The 12,500-nt window shown below is 45.6% G+C and overlaps 1 pseudogene; it reads right to left on the bottom strand.

The window, feature by feature from the left end:
• LOC138957083 (uncharacterized protein PF3D7_1120000-like) overlaps nt 1-12,500 on the bottom strand; it is a 52,378-nt pseudogene that overhangs the window by 10,898 nt on the left and 28,980 nt on the right.

Genomic DNA, 12,500 nt, shown 5'->3' with positions numbered 1-12,500 from the left:
AACCCCCATGTCCAGCGCATGGGTTTCGGACACCGAAGAGCCCACCCGGACAGACATCTTGCGATTGCTGATGAAGTTTTTGATGAATTGGTACATGTGGCCAGAGACACCGATTCTGCCGAGTTTTAGGAGTAGACGAGCATGCCAGACGCTGTCGTACGCAGATTTAATATCAAAGAAGGTTCCAAGAAGAGAATTATTACTATGTGCCAAGGTCTTTTTGATTTTTTCAGTGACGTGCACAATGTGGTCCGCACACGAACGACCTTGCCTAAAACCTGCCTGGCATGTAGGAATGATATTGTGTTTATTGAGGTGGAACTCCAGCCTCTGGTTCACCACACGCTCAAAGATCTTGCTGAGGTGGGGGGTTAGTGATATGGGGCGGTAACTGCCAGGTAGATTGCCCGGTTTTCCGCTCTTCAATACTGCTACTACTTGTGAGTCTGACCACGCTGCGGGGATAGTATCCTTTAACCAGCATAGGTTGAAAAACTGAGTGAGCAACTTAACAAAGTTAGGTGGTAGATGTTTTATCATGTGATATGATATTGGGTCTAAACCTGTGGATTTTTTTGGGTCTTTCACAGAAGAGATGGCGTTTTGGACTTCTTTTGCCTTAAACATGCAGTTTATAGGCAACTGGTTGTCATCTGGGGGGTATGTGAAACCCTTCTCCTGATCTAACCTATAATTGAGTCGTTCAGTATCTAGGGATTTTGATTGACTATTTTTGGCAAAGGTATCTGCTAATAGGTTTGCCTTTTCAGAGTCAGTTGTGGTCATTTTATCACCCGATAGTAGTGGCTTTTCTTTAGTTCTGTATCTACATTTAAATCTGCGGATTTTCTTCCAGATTTTGCCACAGTCTTTGTAATCTTTAGTTTCTTTGTGGACAAAGTTTTCCCAGTTTTGAAGTTTAGCCTCAGCGGTGATCTGGTTAAATTGTATTTCAGCTGACTTCATATTCGTGAAGTTAGCGTCTGAGCAGTGCCTGAGATATGTCCTAATGTGATATCGCTTGTTTGCCAAGGCTTCATCACAGTCTGCATTCCACCACTCATTCCTTTTGGCCTTACAGTTAGGATTTACTGATTTAAGCGGAATGTGATTATTGGCAGCAGTGAGTATACATTGACGTATGTTATTGTAAGAGGCTTCGATGTCATCCGTAAGGAGAGTTTCCTCCCTGACACCCTCGAGCTCCGCACGGAAGCTGTCCCAATTTGCCTGTTTGTAATTGTACTTTTTTCTGACCTCCGAGTTATTGCGATTAGGGGCGAAGTGGCGGAAGGTAAGAACAATGGGTAAGTGATCGGAGCCGAGGGCGTCCGGGAAAACGTTCCAGTCGATGTCAGTGACTATGGCATTTGAGCAAAGGGAGAGATCGATTGCTGACGGGGAATGGTCAGCTCTGTCTGGAAGTCTGGTTGCCGAGCCATCGTTTAGTATACAAAAGTCAGTTTCCAAAATGACGTCAGCAAGGTTGCTATTGGCATGTTTGTATCTAGGGTTAGCAGAGTCCCACAGAGGGTGGTGATTATTAAAATCACCCATCACGCACCAGTGTGCCCTGCCATGATCCAGGGATTTTAGCCAGTCGGTAGTTCCTTTTTTATTACACCCGTGGGGGTAATATATGTTAACTATGTTGAGGTTTTTGGATCCTTTTATTTCGATTTCAACAGCACATGTACTGAGATTTTCTGAACTAGGGATGAGAGGTGCAAAGGGTTTGTAATTTAAGGAAGACTTTAGATAAATAGCTGTTTGAATGAGTTGCCCTGAGCCCTTTTGCTCTACTATGGGAGGGAAGTCAAAACCATCTATAGAAGGCAGTAGGGAGCGTTTTCTCTTGACTGACTGGATAACTAAGATGTCAGCAGAGTGATTTGATATATAATTATATAGCTGAGAGAAGTTAGAGTTGATAGAGCGACAGTTCCACTGTAATATGATAAATCCGTGACCGCTTTCACCTTGTTCAGCCATTTTAACACGCACAAAGAAGGTAAGTTAAAGGGCAGATTTAAAATAGGTTAAAAAGTGGTTTTAACAGCTTTCATATCCGTCACGGACAACTGCTTGGCACCAGCAAGAGCGCCCAGCGCCAGAGTGGCGCCGCCCGGAATGAAGCGTTCAACCTTGGTGTTGGAGAGTTGTGTGTATGTAGCTGAGAGGGAGTCGATCAGGTCGAGAGGACTCTGCATCTGTCTGGCCTTAACCATGAAGCCGAGGCACTGCTCGATGAAACCTTGAAGGCCTCTTTGTTGTTCATTTAAATTTGCATATTGCTCTCCTGTTTTTAGCTTATCTAGTGCAGCGTCGGCTAGCTCAAGCTCTGCCTTCTCCTGCTCCTCCCTCATCTGCTGCTTTATTTCCTGTTCAGTTTTAAGTTTGTATTCTCTGAATCTCTGGGCCAATCCCTCCTCCATTCTCCCCATCAACCTCTCGAAGAGCTGCTCTTCTTTCGAGTCCTCCTTCCTGTTCTGGGCTTTGCGTAGGAGGGAGGCCTTTAACCCGGGGGTCCCATGAAGCGGCGCCTCTGTCCGAGCCGTCTGAGACTTACAGGGCGCCTGGGGGCCAGGATTTGGATTTTGTGAAGTTGTTTGGTGCTTCGCGGTTGCAGCAGAACTACATACAGACAGACAAAAGCCGCTAGACCCCATCACAAACAGAACTCTACAATCAACAGGTTTTTTCCCACACACACACACAAACACACACACAGAGAAGCCGTATATATATAATATGTATATCTATATCTATAAATATATAGAGATAGGTGAGTGTATTTTTTGCGTGGCTATAAATTGATTCGACCTTTTCACTTTGACAGTACGAACAACTTACGGGTGCAAGGGAAGCGTTCTGGACAGCGCAGTGACATTCTAAAAATAGTACCTCAGAAACGGGAATTTGGGGTGAACGGTGCGACAGAGACAGACAGCGTGGCGGTTCACCACAATCACCTTTGAAAGGCGAAGTCCTGTCAAACGGGATTGAGAATTTTAGAGCTTATTTCTTAGCCCTATATTATCTGCTGTGGCTTCTCACATGCCAGAACATACAGACAGACAAAAGCCGCTAGACCCCATCACAAACAGAACTCTATAATACATAGGTTTTTGCCTACACACACACACAAACACACACACACACAGAGAAGCCGTATATATATATGCATATCTGTATCTATAAATATATAGAGATAGGTGAGAGTGTATTTTTCGCGTGGCTATAAATTGATTCGACCTTTTCACTTTGACAGTAAGAACAACTTACGGGTGCAAGGGAAGCGTTGTGGACAGCGCAGTGGACAGCGCAGTGACATTCTAAAAATAGTAATAGTAACTTAGAACTGAACGGGAAAGCCACACGAAGGAAGGGAGATAAACGCCAAACACTGGAGAAGATAAGGAAGAGTTACTTATAATGGTGAAATGAACGCAAAAACGAAAATGAGTTCAGCGCTGCGCGCTGAGAGTCCGTGTTGAAATATTTCATCGATGATATTGTGTCCGGGGTGTAGCTGAATACGGTGTCCAAATTTGAAAAAGATCCACCGAGAACTTTGGCGTTGTGATGTGGTGTAGCGGCTATGGTGTGTCGGTATGGGGGCCCGGGTAAGCTGAGGTGGAACCAAAATAGCTGAGGTGGAACCAAAATCGGTTCCGCGCTGCGCGCTGAGAGCACTTGTTGAAATATCTCATCGATGAGGTTGTGTCCGGGGTCTCTCTGAATAAGCCCACCAAATTTGAAGCAGATCCATCGAGAACCTTGGCCGCGCATCGCGCACAGACACACAGACAGACAGACAGACAGACAGACAGACACTAGTCGTATATATATATAGATGTATTCTTAAACGGATTTTTGTTCTGATGTACAATTTTCATTCAATTTTCTTTTCATGTTTGCTTGCTTTTCATTTAAACTGTACAATAGCCGCCATTTATATGTACTTTCTAGAAAACTGTAAACACCACCATAAGCATTATGCTTGTTGTTGTTTACTCAATATGCGTTTTTTGTAAATAATGCACAAACGTTGAATAAAACAGTTTAAACCAACACGCCGTGGTTCTAATAAAAAAAAGTCATGTAAAGCCATATCAAAACATTAAGTCAATCTGTAGGCCAAGCTTTACATCACCAGTGAACTTAAACGTGTTCACCGAGACTGTCAGTCTGTGTCATGGCTGACCAAAACTGTATGAGACGACGGTATCTCGATATCATATCAACACGGGCCTTCATTTGCATAAAACACATTTTGGTTGTATTATTGCCCGAATATCAGTTTAAACATAACGTATAGATGTTCTGTAGATCCATAAATTCTTTAATTTAAGATGAAATAAGGATTTCACTGAAATCACATTTCTGTCTGTAATTGCGATTTAAATGTGAGGTTGACTATTAACTAGCAAATGCATTAATAAATGTTTAAGCATCGAAGCTGAAATGCAAGCCCATAGTCCAGACTGAGTCAAAGGATGTTCCCCCTAAATGTCATCTATTTAATTGAAAAGTGTGGACGCCACAGTGGTGCCTCATTTATTTCAGAGCCGGAAATGACGTCACAAAAATTATGTATTGAAACAAAACTGTCTAAGGATACCATTTTGAAGAGTTGACAATCATGTAAACCTTCATAAAGGTCTGTCCTGTACATTTCTAGAAATCGCTCTACACCTACGTGTACACCATCACCCTCGTCTCGATTCCCAGTCTATGGAATACATTTATCAATCAATCAATCAATATGAGGCTTATATCGCACGTATTCCGTGGGTACAGTTCTAAGCGCAGGGATTTATTTTTTTTATTTTTATGCAATTTATATCGCGCACATATTCAAGGCGCAGGGATTTATTTATGCCGTGTGAGATGGAGTGTTTTACACAATACATCACGCATTCACATCGGCCAGCAGATCGCAGCCATTTCGGCGCATATCCTACTTTTCACGGCCTATTATTCCAAGTCACACGGGTATTTTGGTGGGCATTTTTATCTATGCCTATACAATTTTGCCAGGAAAGACCCTTTTGTCAATCGTGGGATCTTTAACGTGCACACCCCAATGTAGTGTACACGAAGGGACCTCGGTTTTTCGTCTCATCCGAAAGACTAGCACTTGAACCCACCACCTAGGTTAGGAAAGGGGGGAGAAAATTGCTAACGCCCTGACCCAGGGTCGAACTCGCAACCTCTCGCTTCCGAGCGCAAGTGCGTTACCACTCGGCCACCCAGTCCTGTATGACATTTAGTGACAACTTGACTATTCTAAATAACAAAGTGACTGTGAAGATACGAACAAAGTTTTAAAAAAAAATAAAAAAAGGAATTCTGTACTCACTGATTCAGGGACAGCACAATAATACGAATTTTCGCTTATTAAAGCTTCATCAGGAAACACAAACAAAGGACAACAAAAAAGCAAAAGCAACACTGACGCAACGAACACGGACACGGTTGGACAAGTTTGGACAAGGTAGGACAAGGTTGGACAAGGTTGGACAAGGTTGGACAAGAAGATGGAGGGAAACACAAAAGGGAAGGAACTCTGGCAACGGAAAGAAAATAAAGGGGAGAGTAGTGGTAACAAGATGTCAAGGGCACACGCACATAAACTACCTGTATATCACTTTACAGGGGCGGACGAGGGGGGGGGGATTTCTGGGGTTTCCGGACCCCCCCCCCCCCCCCCCCCCCAGCCAAAAAAAAAATGTGTTTTTTTGGGTATTAATCAGTGACAAAATCTGCTGCCTAAAACTGGTAATGATCATCCTCAGAATGCACCAGATTGCACCATTTTGCATCCTTTTTTTCAAAATTTTCCGGGGGGGCATGCCCCCGGACCCCCCTAGCAAGCTTCGCGCCTTCACACCCATATCTTCACAACATACTTTTGGAAACCCCCCCCCCCCCCCCCATAAAATGAACTGATCCGCCCCTGCTTTAATAAGGGTACCAACAACAAACAAACAAAATAGCAACACAAACTTGACTAAATGTACAATAATAAAGCACTTTACTTTGCTTGTCGTCACCAAAACACAACAGCGCCAACGGAATGCAATAAAGTAAAGTAGGACATTTTGTTTTGGATCGACTTTTTTTCATTATTTTTTTTTAACAGCTTTATAGGATAAAAGCGAGCTGGATTGCTGTTTCCAGCAGATTGACAGCCGGTTTATCGTTTTGTAATGGACATTGCCACGTGCAACGCGAATAATACAGTTTTAATTCACGGACTGCATGCACGTGGACAGCACGAACATGATTGAAAACCACTTCTGTCATTGTGTCTCTGGCTCAAACCAGCTTGTAACCAAGTTACACTTATTTCTTCAAAATACGCCGTGGTTTTTGCTCTTTGTTAGTGTGTGTGTGTGTGTATGAGTGTGTGTGTGTGTGTGTGTGTGTGTGTGTGTGTGTGTGTGTGTGAGTGCATGTGTGCGTACGTGCGTGCGTGCGTGCGTACATGCGTGTGTGAGTGTGCGTGCGTGCGTGCGCACGTGTGCAAGCCCAGACAGAAGCATTGTGATCGTGCTAATCTTCAGTCTGACAGTTGACAGCCGTCTACTTCCAACCACTCATAAGGGCAACCACATTCTGTCTTCGGAGATGACGCCTCCTTCAACATGCTGAGAGCTCTTCACTGTCAACATGTCAATTTAAAATGAGAATAGTCATTAGCAGTCGTCCGTTCAGTGTCAGACGGCTGTGTTTCATCCTAAGTGCACCTGTCTGTCCGTTACTCGGGCCACTTACCTGTCTAGCTCTCAACATCTCCTGCGACCTGTCCGCGATGTAGATGGACACAGTGACGATGCGACCTGTCCGAGATGTAGATGGACATAGTGACGATGCGACTTGTCCGCTCTGTACATAGACATAGTGACGATGCGACCTGTCCGCTATGTAGATGGACATAGTGAGGATGCGACCTGTCCGCTATGTAGATGGACATAGTGACGATGCGACCTGTCCGCTATGTAGATGGACATAGTGACGATGCGACCTGTCCGCTATGTAGATGGACATAGTGACGATGCGACCTGCCCGATATGTAGATGGACATAGTGACGATGCCACCTGTCCGCTATGTAGATAGACGTAGTGACGATGCGACCTATCCGCTACGTAGATAGACGTAGTGACGATGCGACCTGTCCGCTATGTAGATAGACATAGTGACGATGCGACCTGTCCGCTATGTAGATAGACATAGTGACGATGCGACCTGTCCGCTATGTAGATAGACATAGTGACGATGCGACCTGTCCGCTATGTAGATGGACATAGTGACGATGCGACCTGTCCGCTATGTAGACAGACATAGTGACGATGCGACCTGTCCGCTATGTAGATAGACATAGTGACGATGCGACCTGCCCGCTATGTAGATGGACATAGTGACGATGCGACCTGTCCGCTATGTAGATAGACGTAGTGACGATGCGACCTGTCCGCTACGTAGATAGACATAGTGACGATGCGACAGAACACTCAGCAGACTGTGTACGCTGAGTTTCGGGTCTTCTTCTTCTTCTTCTGCGTTCGTGGGCTGAAACTCCCACGCACACTCGTGTTTTTGCACGAGTGGATGTTTACGTGTATGACCGTTTTTACCCCGCCATTTAGGCAGCCGTTTCGGGTCTGATTTCAGCTGCAATACGACTGCACTGGACACAGTTAACACCAGACGACAGATCCTGTTCACGGTTTTTAGCTTAGTCAGCTCTATTCCTGCACACCAGCGGATAATAGCAGAGTCAATTTACCCAGCCATTCACACAACCGTCTGTTTTCTCTGGCGGGCCAATAACGGGCGGTCAGCACTTTGCGGGGCTAATGGCCAATCATAAGGGATGCAATCACAGCTCGCTGGAGCCCCCTCCGCCAATCTAATCACCGTAAGTCTGCGTATTGACGGCCGCCGGGCTCCCATTATCACTGCCAGTAGATTGGACCGGTGTTTGCTGTGGCAGGGATACTTTCCACCACGTCCTCAATAACGCGCAGGTATCGGAAGCCAGCTCTGTGCGACGTGGAGCTCAACCTGCTCACACTGCATTGTTGGTGTTGATGAGTTCATTAGCACGGCGGAATAAAGCCAGACTGATGCACGTCGCTTTACTTTGCTTTTAGGGACAGCATAAATAGCCCTGTCATTTGTTTTGTTCGACTTATATTCCCACCCAGACACTCGCAAAAAAGAAACAGAATGTTTCCAGTAAAGAGACAGACACCGCACACCCACAGAACCAAAGCCAGTGCGGGTTCAAACCATTCGCTGAACAACTCGCCTTCTGACGCTTTGGATTTTCGTCCTACCTTTTGCCTATGAGAAGACACCATATTTTACGCGCTGTTGCTAGAGGTACAGTTTTTAAATCGACCCAATGAGCAACAGCTTGAGTTTTGATTTGGGTTGAACAGATGACAACACACGTACATACACGGAATGCCTTAGTATTAGTGTTTGAGCGTTCTATCTTTCAAATCTAAATGCTGTGTTGTCTTTCCAGATCGTGTATGCTCTTCAATGGACAGTGTGTTTGTTTTCGTTATGCGATCCGATTGCTAGACCACAGGTTTAACTTCCTCAATCCAACGGTTTTAATCTGCGTTGACGAATGTGTACTTATCTGGACTAAATAAAACATGATGACGAACGGAAGTCGGGACTCTTGACACATGATGACGAACGGAAGTCGGGACTCTTGACACATGATGACGAACGGAAGTCGGGACTCTTGACACATGATGACGAACGGAAGTCGGGACTCTTGACACATGATGACGAACGGAAGTCGGGACTCTTGACACATGATGACGAACGGAAGTCGGGACTCTTGACACATGATGACGAACGGAAGTCGGGACTCTTGACACATGATGACGAACGGAAGTCGGGACTCTTGACACATGAAGATTGAAGAACAAAACCGCATGATGATTCAAATTAGTTTAATTACGTGGCATACTTACGGAGTAGTTTAGACAAAATCACTGCAGGTGTCTCTAAATTAAAGTACAGCGAATGTCCCTTGAACGGCATAAGTTCGTTAGAAAACTTTTCCAAAATGGCTCCATATGTTTGTGTTCTTTACGTGTTTGCTCAAGAATAACCCAACCGTGTAAATAACCCAAACTAACTCATCAATCAATCAATCAATATGAGGCTTATATCTCGCGTATTCCGTGGGTACAGTTCTAAGCGCAGGGATTTATTTATTTAAAAAATTTTTTTTATGCAATTTATATCGCGCACATATTCACGGCGCAGGGATTTATTTATGCCGTGTGAGATGGAATTTTTTACACAATACATCACGCATTCACATCGGCCAGCAGATCGCAGCCATTTCGGCGCATATCCTACTTTTCACGGCCTATTATTCCAAGTCACACGGGTATTTATTTTTGGTGGACATTTTTATCTATGCCTATACAATTTTGCCAGGAAAGACCCTTTTGTCAATCGTGGGATCTTTAACGTGCACACCTCAATGTAGTGTACACGAGTGCTCTTACTGTGGCTATTTTACGACATTTAATTATCCCCGAGTACGCTAGTACAAGGCCAAGGGTCCAGCAGACTTTAATTGTGTGTCTGTGTGTGTGTCTCGACTTAACAGCTTATTGCTGGGAAACTACTGGGCGCAGTTCGTTCAAAAGTTGATACACTAACTTGATAATAGGTCCGATTGATCGTATTAAAACTTCATAATGTTACCTGGGACCTAAATGCGAAATAAACCACCAAAAAACGACTTGGCGGTGGGAGGAATTCGCGGTGCAACAGCCAGCCAGGCAGTCTGATAGAACGGTGCAAGGTCTCGGCAAACCAAGACTATGCCATACTCGTAGCAAAGCCGCCGAATGGTACCGTAAACCAAGAATAGTGACGTAAGAAAATAGAATGTCGTCTTTTGATTTGGAACGTGACGTGTTTTAGAATGGAGATGTGGTAGTGTGTGTGTGTGTGTGTGTGTGTGTGTGTGTGTGTGTGTGTGAGAGAGAGAGAGAGAGAGAGGGAGAGAGAGAAGGAGTGAGGGAGAGAGAGAGAGAGTGTGTGTGTGTGTGTGTGTGTGTGTGTGTGTGTGTGTGTGTGTGTGTGTGTGAATGTCTGAAGAGTACTCGGGTCCAGCGCGAGCGTTTTTTTATGCTTTTAAAACACTTCCTTTGGCAAAGTGAAGGCAGTCCTCCTGTGCAGTGACATTATTTGTAACGCTGAATCTTATGGCATAACTTTGGAAGCGATCAGAGCGACGTTTCCGTTATGAACGGTCTTTAGATTTAAAGGCGTAGCTTTTGTATTGCAGCTGAAACACATCTCACATCAAAAGGCTCATGTGACGAATAATCCAAGGCATTTCTATAATGACACAATACTATACTGTTCAAAAAAAGAAACGCATAGCTTGTAATATTTGGTTAATTTAGTTATATGGCTACAAGGATATCCACCAAACTGCAGAAAATGTTTATCTGGTCGTCGACCTTTCGTCCATTGCCACAAGTGAGCTCTGCACGTGACGCATGCGTTATCAGTGGCTACAATGTCAAAATTGCTCATTTGGCATGACCACTCGTCATGCTTCAGTGTAATCTCGTGAAACTCGGGGAATATTGAGCTCTCACCATGTCTTCCATAACCCATAAAAGCGGATTGTTCGCCACAAAGAAATCAGACGACAATTCAGCGACGAAAGATGGCCCGATTGAGCAGAGAAGACCGCCAAATTGCATTGGGTCGTTTACAAGCAGGCCAAAGTCAAAGTGCAATCGCCAGGCACTTCCACGTGTCCCAGAGCACCATCAGTAGACTGTGGGTCAGGTTTCAAGCCACTGGCTCCGTTGCTGACTTGCCACGAGCGGGAAGACCAAGGGCGACAACTGCTGCTCACGACCGCTTCATACGGCTCCGCCACCTCCGGAATCGTTTCCTGTCGGCCTCATCTTCTGTCCAGGCTCTCCCCGGGCCACACCGATTATCGGACCAGACCGTGCGGAACCGCCTGCATGAAGCTGGTTTGAGAGCTCGCAGACCTCACAGAGGAGCTGTCCTCACCCGCCGCCATCGCCAGAACCGAGTGCAGTGGGGCAACCAGCACCTTCGCTGGACCGTCCGGAATCACTGGAGACACGTGTGGTTCAGCGACGAGTCCTACTTCCTGCTCCAGCGACATGATGGTCGGAGGAGGGTCTACCGGAGAGTAAACGAACGTTACGCGCCCAACTGTGTGGATGAGGCACCCGTTCATGGTGGTGGAGGCGTCATGGTGTGGGGGGCGATCAATACCGCTGGAAGGAGCACCCTGGTGCACGTCCAAGGGCGCATAACTGCCCAGCGATACGTGGAGGAAATTCTGCGCCCACACGCCCTTCCTCTTCTGGCTGACCAGGATGCCATATTCCAGCAGGAAAACGCTCGCCCGCACACAGCACGACTCACCACCCAGTTCCTCACCGACCACCATGTCCAGGTGCTTCCCTGGCCATCCATGTCGCCAGACATGAACCCGATAGAACACCTCTGGGATGAATTGGACAGACGTGTGCGCAGGCGAGAAGAAGCGCCGGCAAATCACCGCGATCTATTGCAGGCACTTCAGGAGGAGTGGGACACCATCCCACAGCAAGATATCCGGCATCTGATCCAGTCCATGCCCAGAAGGTGCCGGGCAGTTGTTGCTGCTCAAGGCAGTCACACCCCCTACTGACTTGACAGCCTCGGCACCCAATCGTATTGATTGACTGATTGATTTGAAGATGCAAATGAACTGTGTGTGCATTCAACTGTGTCCATACCAAATTTCAAACAAATAATCTAAATATTGGATTTTCTGTTAATTTTTTCGAAAAATAAAACAAATTTGGCAAGTAGCAACTATGCGTTTCTTTTTTTGAACAGACACGTTGTCCAAAAATCAACACATTAAGGGATGAACGTCGCTTGTGTATTTCAATGCTTGTTATTTTATCAGGAGCCAGGAGATTAGTTCCGTACAACTCTCTTTTACTCTTGTTGCACATAATGTATGAATTAAGAGCACGTATATCCCTCTGCAGGGGTCCTGATTTGGCCTATATGGTCCGTTGGACCCAAAAAGCAACAATTAACTAATTAACTAACTAACTAACTAACTAACCCTCTGTCTCATTTGATTAAGATTACAAGACCAGAAAAAAAATCTCCACGCAATGAGAAATTGGTTATCACCGCCACTAACACCATCATGGTAATTGCTACTAAAGCCCGATAACACCCGTGTTACCTCGCGTGGCCTCGCACACGTGCCATCCCTATCAAACGCTCTCATCCCTCTTTCCCCTGATCCCCCCTCATCCCTTCCTATCGCCCCAACGCCCACGACATTATTACTCCAAGTATTCCGATCACAGTCTTGGTTTGCCTAGCCCTGAACGATGTTTCTGTGTGTGTCTCCAGTTGCGGTCGTGAGTCGCCGAGACCGGAT

This window comes from Littorina saxatilis, unplaced genomic scaffold (assembly GCF_037325665.1).
Source record: "Littorina saxatilis isolate snail1 unplaced genomic scaffold, US_GU_Lsax_2.0 scaffold_370, whole genome shotgun sequence".
Taxonomy (NCBI): domain Eukaryota; kingdom Metazoa; phylum Mollusca; class Gastropoda; order Littorinimorpha; family Littorinidae; genus Littorina; species Littorina saxatilis.
The sequence above is the reverse complement of the archived record's forward strand: the minus strand, read 5'-3'. Positions and strand labels throughout refer to the sequence as shown.